The following is a 13,385-nucleotide window of genomic DNA, read 5'->3' as shown; positions in this document are numbered from 1 at the left end:
AGGGAGACCAATTAAAAGGATATTGCAATAGTCCATCAATCTCCAGGACAATCAGGGGTAAAGCAAGGACATCTATTGTTACCATTAATATTTGATAGAGTTATAGAAATGCTAGCTATAATAATAAGATAAGAAAGAGAATTTGGGAGAATAAGCATAGGCAAGAAAGGAGAGAAGAAACAAAATTAGTATGTTGTACAGAAAATGTTTTATTTAGAGAATCCTAGAAAGTCAACTAAAATTAATAGAAATTATTCACAAACTCAGGAAAATAGCAGCACATAAAATAAACCTTCAAAAATAATCATCCTTTTTTATAACTCCAACAAAGCACAGAAGAAATAAACTAAAAAGAAATTCCACTCAGAATGACAACAGTGTGTATAAAATATCTAGAGATCTACCCACACAAAAAAATTAAATGGCTATAACCACAAAACACTCCATATAGAAATAAAGGGAGACAAATAATTGAAAAGGAATTAATTGCTCATGTTTGGGCCATAGTGCCAAAAAAAAGACAAGGAGATCTAAATTAATTTACTTATTTAGTTCTATACCAGTCACACTACCAAATGATTATTTTATAGAATTAGACAAGATTGTAACAAAAGTTCAGTGTTTCGATAGAAATCATGAAAAAAAAGTGGGAAGGAAGAGAGTCTAGAAGATCAGGTCTCAAAGTATACTATAAAGCAATCATCCTCAAAACAGTGTGGTACTGGTTAAAAAATAGAAAAGTTGGTCTTTAGAACAAGTTAGCCAGTTAGTTGACATTTATTAAGTGCTTACTATATACATCAGGCAGTTGGGGATACAAATAAAGGCAAAAACATAGTCCTTCAAAGAATTCAAACTTTACAGGAAGAAATAATATGTAAATGACTATGCACATAAAAGATATATGAGGTATAAATGAAAAGTAATTGAGAAGGTAAGGGGGAGGGGGAGGGGGAGGAGGTCTGACAAGAGTCTGCAGAAAGTGGAATCTGAGCTGTCTTGAAGGAAATCAGGAAGAGAAAGTGAAGAAGGAGGGCAGTATGGGCAAAGGGAACAGCCATTGAAAAGTCACAGAGAGTGTGAAGGACAGCAAAAAGGCCAGAATGGATTGTGAAGTATGTGGAAGAGAGTAAAGATGAACAGGCCAGGTGGTAAAGGGCTTTTAATGCCAAATAGAGCATTTTATATTTTATCCTGGAGGTAATAGGAAACCACGGGAGTTAATTGAGTAAGGCAATGACATGGTGAAATCTTTGTCACAAAAACCTAGAGGTTTTTCATCTCTCTCTTTCTGTCTCTGTCTCTGTGCCTCTCTGTCTGTCTGTCTGTCTGTCTCTGTCCCTCTCTCTGCCTCTCTGTCTCTGTCTCTCTCTGTGTGCCTCTCTGTCTGTCTCTCTCTGCCTCTCTCTCTGTCTCTCTGTCTCTGTCTCTCTATCTCTCTTTCTCTCTGTCTCTCTCTGTCTCTCTGCCTCTCTTTCTGTCTTTGTCTCTGTCTCTGTCTCTCTGTCTCTCTCTCTCTCTCTCTCTCTCTCTCTCTCTCTCTCTCCCTGCAAAGAGGTAAAGAGTAACAAAGATTGAGAAAAGACCATTAAATTGGGTAATTAAGAGATCATTGACAAATTGAGAAAGGCAGTTTCAGTTGAGTGATGACGTTGGAGGCCAAATGACAGAGGGTTTAGAAGCAAGTAAGAGGAGAAGAAATGGAATTACCTAGTAAAGATAGCCTTCTCAAAGAGTTTAGTCAAAAATGGGAGGAAGAATTTAGGACGATAGCCAGGTGGGGTCATGGGAGTGAGGGATTGAATCAATCAAGTGAGGGTTTTTGAAAAATGGGGAAGATATGGACATGTTTGTAGGCAGCAGGGAAATAGACATTAGATAAAGTAAGACTGGAGACTAGAGGGAATCAGAGAAGGGATAGGATTGGAGTACGATTAAATAGACAAGATCTAGAAGCAATTGAACTTAGTAGTATAGTATTCAATAAACCCAATGGTACCAACTACTGAGATAGGGATTCATCATTTGACAAAAACTGGTGGGGAAATTGGAAAACAGCTTGTCAAAAATTAGACTTAGACAAACATCCCACACCATATACTACAATAAACTTCAAATGGATTTATGACTTAGATTCAAAAGTTCATATCATAAATAAATTGGAGGCGCAAGGAAAGTCATACTTTTCATAACTATGGATGAGGGAAAAGTTTTTAGACAGGCAAGTGATAGAGGATCACAGAAGATGAAATGGTTCGTTTGAATTAAAACTGAAAAGGATTTGAACAAACAGTTAGAATTAGGAGGAAAACTGTTAACTGGGTAAAATCTTTGTAGCAAATCTCCCTGATAAAATCCAGCTAAAAAGATATATATATGAAATTGACATAAGCATATAATAACAAAAGCCTCCTACAAAAGAAAAATGGTCAAAGGATCTGAACAGGTGATTCTTTAAGAATCTTTAAGAACATATTCTTAAATTTTGTTTTTCTTTCAGTTCCAAATCCTCTCCCCATTCTCCTCCCCTCCTCCCCGCCATGAAGGAAGGAAGGAAGGAAAGAAGGAAGGAAGAAAAGAAGAAAGAAAAAATGATGCTTCAATCTGAACTCTGACTCCATACTATCCACTCCTATCTGGAGGTGGATAGTATGTTTTATTTTAAGTCCTTTGGAATTGTGATTGGTCATTGTGTTGACCAGAGTTAAGAAATCTTTCCAAGTTTACAGTATCTTTATAATATTGCTATTACTGTGTAAATTGTTCTCCTGGTTCTGCTCACTTCACTTTGCATCAGTTTATATAAGTCTTCCCAGGTGTTTTCTGGAAACCATCCCCTGCATCATTTCTTACAGTACAATAATAATCCATCACATTCATATACCATAATGTGTTCAACCATTCCCCATTTAATGGGTATCTCCTCAATTGCCAATCTTTTACAACCACCAAAAGGGCTGCTATAAATTTTTTTCCCTACATATGAATCCTTTTCCTTTTTCTTTGATCCCTTTGGGGTATAGACATAGTAGTAGTATTATTGGGTCAAAGGATATGCCCATTTTTATTGCTTTGAGATCATAGTTCCAAATTACTCTCCAGAATGCTCTCCAGAGTTCACAACTCCATCAACAGAGCACTAGTGTATATCTTTTTACACATCCTTTCCAACATTTGTTATTTTGCTTTTCTGTCATTTTAAACCAAACTGATGGGTGTGCAGTGATACCTCAGAGTTGTTTTAATTCACATTTCTTTAATTTTTAGTGGTTTAGAATGTTTTTTCATGAAATATAGCTTTGATTTCTTCTTTTGAAAACTACAAACAAGTAATTCTTGAGGGAAGACATGTAAGCTATCAATAATTGCATTAAAATGAACCAAATAGCTAATAATAACAGAAACACAATTTCACCCCCATCAGATTGGAAAAAGTTACAAAAGGGTAAAGTATGATTGTTGGAGGAGCACTGAAAGGACAAGCTCTTAGTGAAGTTATAAATTAGTTCAGCCATCTGGGAAAACAATTGGGAACAATATCTCAAAAGTCATTAAATTTTGTATGACTTTTGGGCCAACAATACCACCGCTAGGCTTAAGTCCCCAAAGAGGTCAGAGGCAACAAGAAAGGGCCCACATGTGTGTTAAAATACTTATTTCAATAATCCAGACTAGAGATACTGGGGACCTGATCTATGGGGTGGGTGACTGTGTGATTCAGAAAAGGAGACATATATGAAAAATGTTGTGGAGATGGAATCACAAGACTTGGTAAATGGATAGTGATAGAAGAGTGATGTGTGAGATGACTCAGAGGCCATGAACCTAGGTGATTTAAAGGATGATAGTGCCCTTTTGATAGAAATTAGGAAGTTCTAAAGAGAAGAGGGTTTTGGAAATATTGAATTCGAGGTACCTATGGAACATCCAATAAAGAAATTTATGATGTAATACTAGAATTCAGGTAAGAAACACAGAGACTTGATGACATACAGATTTGGGAGTCATCTTAATAGAAATGATAATTGAATCCAAGTAGAATACAGAGAGGGAAGAGAAGGCCCAGGATAGATCCTTGTGTTAGACTCACAGACAAGGAGTGGGATATGATATCATCATCAAGAGAGACTGAGAATGATCTGCAGGTGGAGAGGAGGAGTACGAAGAGAGAGTGGTATCACAGAAACCTGTGGAGAAGAGAATATTCAAAAAATAAGGTAATTGACCATGGCAAATACTTCAGGAAGACCTAAAAGAATGAGGATTGACAAAAGGCCATCATATTTGGCAAGTAAGAGAACATTGGTATTTTGGAGAGAGCAGTTTCCATTGAGTGATAAGAAGTGAATAAGATAAGAGGAAATAAAGGAAGTGAGTCTAGACAGACTTTTCTAGGAATTTGTCTATGAAAAGGAGGACAAGAATATTACAATAGCTTCAGGGGATGGTAGAAACACATGAGAGCTTTTTGTTGTGTTTTGTTTTAAGAATGGAAGAGACATGCAATGCTTGTGAATAAGCCCAGTAAATAAATTGTTCTAGAGTTTAAAGAGAGGAAGGTGTTATTGTTGGAGTAATCCAGAGTAGAGGTGGAGAGGTTGGCCTTGGTGATGAGAAAGGTCATCCCTTCACCAGAGATTGGAATAAAAGGGCAGAGAATGGAGATTTATACCAAGCGATTTTGCAAGGTAGCTGAAGGGAGAAGAGGATGCCTTCCATTCCTTCAGTAGAGTATGAAACAAAGTACGATCATTCCTTCCACATCACCACTTACATATATCAGCAGGTCGGCAAAAGAAATTAAGTGGGAATTTTGGAGGAGTTCTACAGAAGCTGCAGACAACACATAAAGGCCAGCAGATGACACAGTAAAAGTTTGGAAACTCAGAAATGCATAAAATATATGTATAGTGTTTTATAATATCAAGAAAGAAGAGAAGGAAATCTATGAAGCCAGACTTTTTCTCTAATATGAAGGTAGGGCCAAAATATTTTACACTGATTTTCCAGATCCTGGGGGCACCATGCCGCAAAACCCCTGGGGGTGTGGAAGGGATAACTGTGTTCTACTAAGCATGACATTCTAGAGCTGGGGTGTTCCAATTCCTGCCTGATTTAGTTCTTCTCTTTGTTCAATCAGGGAAAGAAATATAAACAATCAAGGGAAGAGATGTAAACCTCCAAGATTGTAACACCCCCTAGGGCTGGGTAGGGAGTTCTCCACCCAGCTGTGTATTGTGTACATCCTGAATTGTGCTGCCAGAAGCAATTTATGTATTATAAACTTTAAGTCAAGATTGGTGTTCTTCAACCCAGGCCAAAATTAAAGCTTAAGGGTGTGTCCAGATTTCTTGTTCACTATATCAACAATCATTTTCATTCACATTTGGTTATGTCCAGCCCTTGTAGGATAAGGTTGCAGATGTGTCACATTCCAGAATGGATATTCTCATCCTCACTATTTCTGTCTTTATCCAAACAGCTAAGTCATCCGGGCATTTGCCACACCAAATTTTTGGCCTTTCAGTTAGCAAGTTGAATCCTACATTATCTAGTCTATTAAACCATCTATTTTACTTATGATTCTTGTGATATATCTACCCAGTATCCTTTCACATGATATAGTGATAAGTGTGCTGATCTTGGAGTCAGTAAAGAACTAGGTTCAGATCCTACCTCTGACATTTTCTAGATGTATGACCGTAGGTAAGTCACTTACCTCTCTGAATCTCACTTTAACTTGAATTCATAAAGTAGGGATAGTCAGGCTTAGAATATCTACCACATGAGGTTGTTATGAAGCTCAAAAAAAATAATATACACAAAGTTCCCTGAAAACTTTAAAACACTGTATAAGTGTTCATTATTTTTATTGTGATATTTTCCTCCCAGCTATATGCCACCCACCGACCTTGTACAGAATCCATAGATTCATAGGGTCCACAGGTGGTAAGGAAGGGTGTACAGGTCATCTGGTTCAATCCCTCCATTTTATTTCCTATAAAGCTCCACAGAGAAGATCTGGACATGGTTTCTCCAGTGCAAGTCAAGAGAACAAAAGTGTCTCTCTTCGTGGCTGGTTAAGGATCAGTATCCTGATGCAAAACATGCTCCCAGAATAAGGGAGATGTACTCTGTAGCTGCAGCACCCACTGCTGTTGCTTGGCAGAATGAAGGTCAGAAAGCACAGAAACCCCATGTTGCCAGCAACTCCATCCCCAGAAGGCCAGAGGTTGGAGAAAGCTCTTAGTAGGCCCAAACCCTCAGCAGACTTGAGCAGTAACTGGAAGGACTTCACTTTGTCAGAATTGCCACACCTCAGCCCTACACAAAGGCTCTAATTCAATTTCCTCATTCTGCTCCAGTGCTCCACTGGACTTGCAGGTCCTGTGGTTCTCCACCAGGCAGGAGAGCATTACATCCATTTGTGTGTCAGATGGGAGGGAGAGTGGAGACATGTCTGTCTCTTGTATATGTGATGTGGGTGCTTGTGTGTGTATGCACTGGGTTCCAATCTAATTATTTATAATTATAAGGTAGTGGGATGTGAAATGCTAATTGAAAATTTTTGGTGCCTACATCCTAAAGTCTGGGGAGAATTTGTGCACCCATCTGGTTAATAGGAAAGGGATTGTATTTTCTAGATCATTGATTTATCATCGTTAAGGCTCAAAATACAGAGTTCTGTGAGTCAGCATCAGGAATATGTTTTTTCCATTACGTTTACACTTTGTCTAAAATTGCTTCTAGCTCCGTGAATGTTAAAATTGACTGGATTCAATTTGGTGAGATTGCCTCCCCTACTCTGTCAAGGGTTATTTATCTCATTTAGTTTTCAGAATGGAAGATTTTAGTAAGACCCGCACAATTATCCCCTTTTATTATTAAAAATAAAAAACCCCATTGATTTGGAATAAGGATATTCTAATGGCATGGGGGAAGAGGAATTCAGGGGAAAGCAAGTAAAGGAAGACCTCATCAAAGCCTGCTCTTTTCAAAATAGACAAAATCAGGCTTATGCAATGATCAATGCCCCAGTTTGAGGACCAACAAAGATGTCCAGTACCGGTAGAAGTAAGGGACCAGGGAAAAACTGAATACTGTATACATTGGTGCACATTTGTGCAGGGGTGGAGGTAGCTATGGGTCCTTTCATTTCCTGGCATGAAGGAAGAGGAAGAGAAAAGTTGGAGGCACCGGGAAAGAGAGAAGAAAATAGGAAGAAAGAAAGGGAAGTGAAAAGAAGAGAGAGAAGACGAGAGAAGACAGAGGGAAGACAATCGAAAGTAAAATGTCTGGTGACACTTTGTACACACTCCAAAAAGAAAGGCAGTGAGGGAAAATTAAATTGTCTAGATAAAAACTACCTAGTTGCTACAAAACTTTAACATGTGGTTGCCCCAACATTTGGTACCTGAAATGTTTCACATGGCACTGTTTTCCTTCCCCTCCTTGGCTGTTCCTTGCCTGTCACTTCTCTCTCCAACTTTCTTGTTTGCCTCTATCCACACCAGCAGCAACACAATCCTCCTCCACCCTTACTGTAGGGACCTGAGGACAAAGTCAATAATTCCTAAGGTCTAAGTAAGAGTCTTATCTCTTCCCCCTAAGCCTTGGATCTCCAAGCCACACATCCTGTTCCCCATACTGTCCCCTTTGGGAGGGAGCTCTCTCCTGCTTTACTGAAAGACATAAACAAACCATGTGGAGGTGGGAATGAGGGGACTATAGGGCAACCGGATCTCTGGCAGGTGCCCAGGTAGAAGGACTTGGAGGCATGAAGCCCAAGCCCAGGGCTGCCCCCTCTATGCCACTTAAAAAATCCCAGACAGCATAATTGACTCCTGCATCTGGGATAATGTAGGTCAGGGCTTCAGCACAACAAGAAAGAGGCATAAACATTGGACAGAAGTGAAGTAATTACAAAATATAGATTAAATAACCATCAGATAACAAGCAGAATAATAAACATCAACAGGGCAAAGATAAAGAATAACAATTAGGTCAATGGATTGTAACAGGTTCTGAAAACTGTCAGTCTTTCCTGCACGGCCTTTTCCTGCCTCCCCTCTGGTTTATGACAAATTTGTGCTGCTTCTTCTTGGTCCCTGGGGAGATCCCCTCCCTCATCTACCTGCTGCTTCCTCAGAGCTTCCTTTGACAGGGTCAGCAACTTGCCCTGACTAGAGATACCTCCCTAGGGATTGCTGTCCATCCTCCTCCCAAGTATCTAAATGCCCAAGAATGAAAGGAAGAGGAGGAGGGTGGAAAGGGGAAGAGAAGTGTCTTTGAGGTGCTTCAGTAAAAGATGGTACAGCTTTGAAAGCTGCAAGTCACTGTCTTCAAAGGTAGATGGTATTAGGCTCATTGAGCAGCAGCAATAACCACTGTTGCCCCTTCCCTACACGGGCCAGCTTAGCTCGTGCTCTTTCCATCACATGTGGCTTCTTTAAAAACAATTCAGTCCTGCCTCTCCTTCGGTCTTAAAACTTTCTATCTAATTCTGCCCTTCTGGAGGTGAGGACAAGGGAGGCCTTGCTTAAAGGGTAATGACGTTGAACTTGAATGAGATGGGGAGTGTGAAATAGTAAGAAGAATACTAGGGATCAGGAGGCCTAGGAGACCTTCCAATTCCAACACTGACTGGCTATGGGAACTTTGGCAAGTTAGTTACTTTCTAGGCCTCGTGTTCTTTGTCAATAATACCTAGCCTAATGACCTCACAGGAATGCTGTGAGCTTCAAGTAGTAGAATAGTTATGAAAGTTCTTTGAAAAGTTTAAAAACCCTATAAAAGCAGAAGATATTAGCATTCTTAGAGATGTTACTGAGAGAGCTCCCTTGAGGAAAGAACATCTGGACACTTGGGTTGTGTTGGGACCAGCTCAAACCTGCTAAATTTTCAGTGTGATCACCTATAGCTCAGAAGTCAGCAAATACTACAAATCAAGACCTTATTTATTGTTTTGCTGATTGTCTAGACTTAAGAAAATGATAAAGAAAATGTTCATCATGCATATTAAACTTAAAAGTGTGTCAAGGATGCATTTTTTTCCCCTGGAGAATCAGTTGTTACACACTTACCAGGACAACTCTGTCTGGATGCCATTCACACCAAGGTCACTAATAAAAACTACCTGGGCCAGTTGAAATACCCCAAGAGGATGGACAGATTCCCGGGGACCCGAGGAGTCAGGATTTTCTAAAGATTCAAAGTGTATCTGTTCCTACCCTCCCCAGGTCACCTCCACATAGTACAAGTCCTTCCCATAGAAAGAGCTTTGGGCAAATGCCCCCTACAAACTACCTTCACCAACAAGTAAGAGATCATATGGCATAATGAAAAGAACACTAGACTCAGTTGATTCTGGTTCCAGCTGCGTGACATTAGAGAAATCCTTTTTTCTTTCTCTGGACCTCACTTTCCTCATATGTAAAATGAGGGGGTTGAATTAAGGCTCTCAGGACCTTTCTATAATTTTAAAGATGGAATTGGGGTATGGGGGGAGAAGGAAGGAGCCCCACAGAGCAGGGAGTGACTTGTCCAAGGTTATACTACAAAGTCTGATTGGGGGAGGACACAGGGTCCTGACTCTCCCTCTGGGTATTCTCCCCAAATCTTTGCCTAATAGAGTCCCATGCTGTGCTGTGAGCAGGCTCCTAGCTGGTTTTGTTTGCCTGCAGAAACCCCTTCTGTTACAATTCCTCTCCTCTAAGCAGCTTCCATACATCTGAAAGGGCAACTTTGCATAATAAATTACCGTGGTGTAATCAAATATTTCCATAGATCAGATTAGTTTTAATTTGTTGTCCTCATGAATTTTTCCCCTCCTTTGCAACAGAGAAGGCCTCTGCCCCTCACTACTGAATCCCACCCACTGGGGCAGGAGCTGGCCCCACCTTCCAGAAAATGCCTTCTAAGTCAGAATGCTTGGGTAAGCCTTAAAAAAGGCCTCTGGTTCAGTTGATGGAGTGTTGTGGTCCTTCTCGAACCAGAAATCCTGATTGATGGAGCACCCACCATATCATGGAGCTTAAGCATCAGGACTGTCCTGTGAGTAAAGAGATATCACGTCCCTGTGCTCACAAAGAATTCACAGCCTGGGTGTACAAATCACAAGTACTGTCCGTGGTGCCAGGAGAAGAGAACTGGTCTTGGAGGCCAAAGATCTGGATCTCAGCTCCTACTGTGATGTTTAGTGACTGTGTGACAATGGGCAAAGACCCTTCAATGGTAGGAGCCTCATCTGTAAAATTGGGTTACTAAAACTTGCTCTGCCTGTCTCTCAAGAATGCTGGGATGAAAGAAAGCACTTTGCAAACTTCAAAGGACTACATGAAGGGAAGTTTCGATTGTTGCTGTGTGACTTCCAGGTTGTGATTGCTCTGGGTTTCAGCTTCCCAATTTGTAACTCGGGCATCATCATTTCTGCCACACAGGGGCATTGAGAAGATAAATAAGAGAACAGATGGGAAAACACTTTGGACATGAAGCTGCTACCAAACTCCAAATGATAATTATGATGTAGTTCATGGTGCAGTGGAAAGACCCCTAGATCTGGAGTCCAAAAGCCCTGAGTTTGAATCTAGCCTCAGACACTTACTTGCTGAATGATCCACAGTACATCACATTACTTTTCTTGCCTCAGTTTCCTCAACTGTAAAATTAGGATCATAATAACAACTACCTCACAAGGTTGTTGTGAGGAACAAATATTTGTAAAAAGCACCTAGCAGAGTGCCTGGCACATAGCAGGTATATTTTAAATGCTTATTCCCTTCCCTAATGGTGAGGGGAGAGGGGAAAAATAGAGAGGACAAGGAAACACTCCTCTGTTAGGGTAATTTGTTGAGTAGAAAATGATTATTGTTGAAAAGGAAACTAGAGAGGTCTTGGTCCTTTTACTTTCTCTCTATTTCTCCTTGTAGCAAGGGAGAAAAGGAAAAAAGGGAAGAGTGAACCATTACCCTTGGCATAGCCCCCAAAGTAGGACTCAAGGATGGAGCAGTGGCATAATGATGATGGTGATGATGACGATGATGATGATAAACACGTATATAGCACCTACTATGTGCCAGGTCCTATGCTAAACACTTTATAAATATTATCTCATTTTATCCTTGCAATAACCCTGGGAGGTAGGTGCTATTAACATTCCCATTTTATGCTTGAGGAAACTGAGACAGAGGTTAAGTGACTTACCCAAGGTCTTACAGAGCTCCTTACGATGCCCCTCTTCCCCAAAACTCACAACTTAGTGTACCTATATACAGCCTTTCCTGTTTCTTATCATCCCTTCTCCATTCCATGATAGAATATAAGCTTTTTGGGGGCAGGCACTGTTTTGTTTTCATCTCTTTGTGTTCCCAGTGCCTAGAACGGTTCTGCCTTAATAAATACCTGTCGATCGATTGATTGAAACAATGATGGCATTGATCCCATGAATGAATCTGTACAGGGAGCATTTCCTGGATATGAATTATCAGGGAATTTTTCTCTGTCCTGATTCATAGCATTCCTTCTCTCCCTCTTCTAGATCTATCACTTGTCCCCTAGTCTTTCACTGCCCCAGGGGTAGTCTTTCAGCAATGCAGCCTCCAACCCATGGCCCTGTTCCCTTGGCAGGTTCCCTGATTATTCAGCTATACCAGCCTCACTGCTGGGGACCATGGATAAGCACTGGCCAGAGGGAAAGTTGCCCGGGTTTCCTTTCACCGTATTCCAACCGGGGCCTGCAGAATAATCATTTCAAAAATAAATCAAACCCGGTACCCAGCTGAAAATGGTCACCTAAAAACTGCAGGGGGAAATTGAATGCGTTATTTCAGCTGCTAAAATGGCTCTTCTGCTGAATCACTGAAGAAAAGGGCTCAATTTGGTAATTCTGATTCAGCTGCCAGAGCCACTGAGGAGCTAACTCTGTCGTTAAATTCGAGTGCCATGTTCTCCTCAGCCACTGGGGCCTAGAAACCTGTCTCAAAAGCCTTCTCCCCGAGGCGGGGTGAAGGAAGGGATGGAGCCCCTGCTTAGTGACAGACTCCGCTAGCCTGAAGGGAGGCACCAAAAGATGAGACCCACCCAGGGACAATCAATATGGCCATGGTGGCAGGTGAGGAAAACTGACCTTCTTGCATGTTTCCAGTGTAAGTTCCTAGAAGCCCTAGGTTCGCCTGTCCCATTTGGTTGAAATTTTCCAAGCATGGCCTGCGAATGCTGCTAGGATACAGGAGATTCTATCTGATTTTGATATTTTGTAAAAGAGAAATTTTGTAGAAGTGTGGGATTTTGGGTGTGAAATACAGCAAATGCTATCAAGACATGTTTGTTGTGTTGATTCATCATTTATTTTTTCCCCCTTTCTTTTTTAAATCCTTGTTACAAAGGTTGCCTTGGACCTTTCTAAGTAAATGCAAAGTGATGTCAGGAATTTTGGTGTTTGTCCTTCATTTTCAAAGACGACCATGACATCAGGGAAATGATGACATGACTTGCAGTTGACTTTGATTTGAGTGAGGGAGGGCTGTGCAAGGTCACTGGCCTCATTTTCTCCTCCAGAGCCATCTGGATCTAGTGACCAGATATTCATCAGGGTGACTGGAGAGGGCCCAGGATGAGAAAGCACTAACCACTAGGAGGTCCAGGAAAGGCCTCCAGAAGGAGGTAGCGCCTGAGATGAATCTTGAAGGAAGTTGGGATGCTAAAAGGCAGGGGTCAAAAAGGGAGCTCATCTCAGACATGAGGTACAGCCTGTGCAAAGTTGAGCTGTAGAAGATAGCAGGTTAAGTTTGTAGAACAGCGATTAGACAGATCTGGCTGGAATGCAGGATATAGGAAAGGGAGGAATATGAAGGGAGTCTGAAAAGGTAAGAGGGAGTCAGAGTATAGGTGGCTTTAAGTCAAAGGTGGGGGAGTTTGCATTTTATCTTTTGTTGTTGTTGTGTTGTTTCAGGCGTGTCTGACTTTTCATGACCCCATTTGAGATTTTCTTGCAAAGATACTGGAATGGTTTTGCCATTTCCTTTTCCAGCTCACTTTACAGATGTGGAAGTAGAGGCAAGCAGCATTAAGTGACTTGCCCAGTGACCCATAGCCAGTAAGTGTCTGAGGTTGCATTTGAACTCATGTCTTCCTGACTCCAGGGGCAGTGCCCTATTTACCATGCCATCTAGTTACATTTTATCCTAGATGCAGCAAAAATACCCTTTCTCTCCAATGGGGTGACTTCCTCTCCCAGATCTATGCCAGCAGATACTATAGGTATTGATTAACCTTGACCATTAGCAGAACCATACAAACAAACACAAAACCCCATGTTACCTTGGCACCTAGTTGTCCCTGCCCTCTGTAGAAATACCAAGGAAGCATTCTTTACAATCCACATAGCA

Source organism: Trichosurus vulpecula, chromosome 2 (assembly GCF_011100635.1).
Source record: "Trichosurus vulpecula isolate mTriVul1 chromosome 2, mTriVul1.pri, whole genome shotgun sequence".
Classification (NCBI taxonomy): domain Eukaryota; kingdom Metazoa; phylum Chordata; class Mammalia; order Diprotodontia; family Phalangeridae; genus Trichosurus; species Trichosurus vulpecula.
This window is presented reverse-complemented; position numbering follows the sequence as displayed.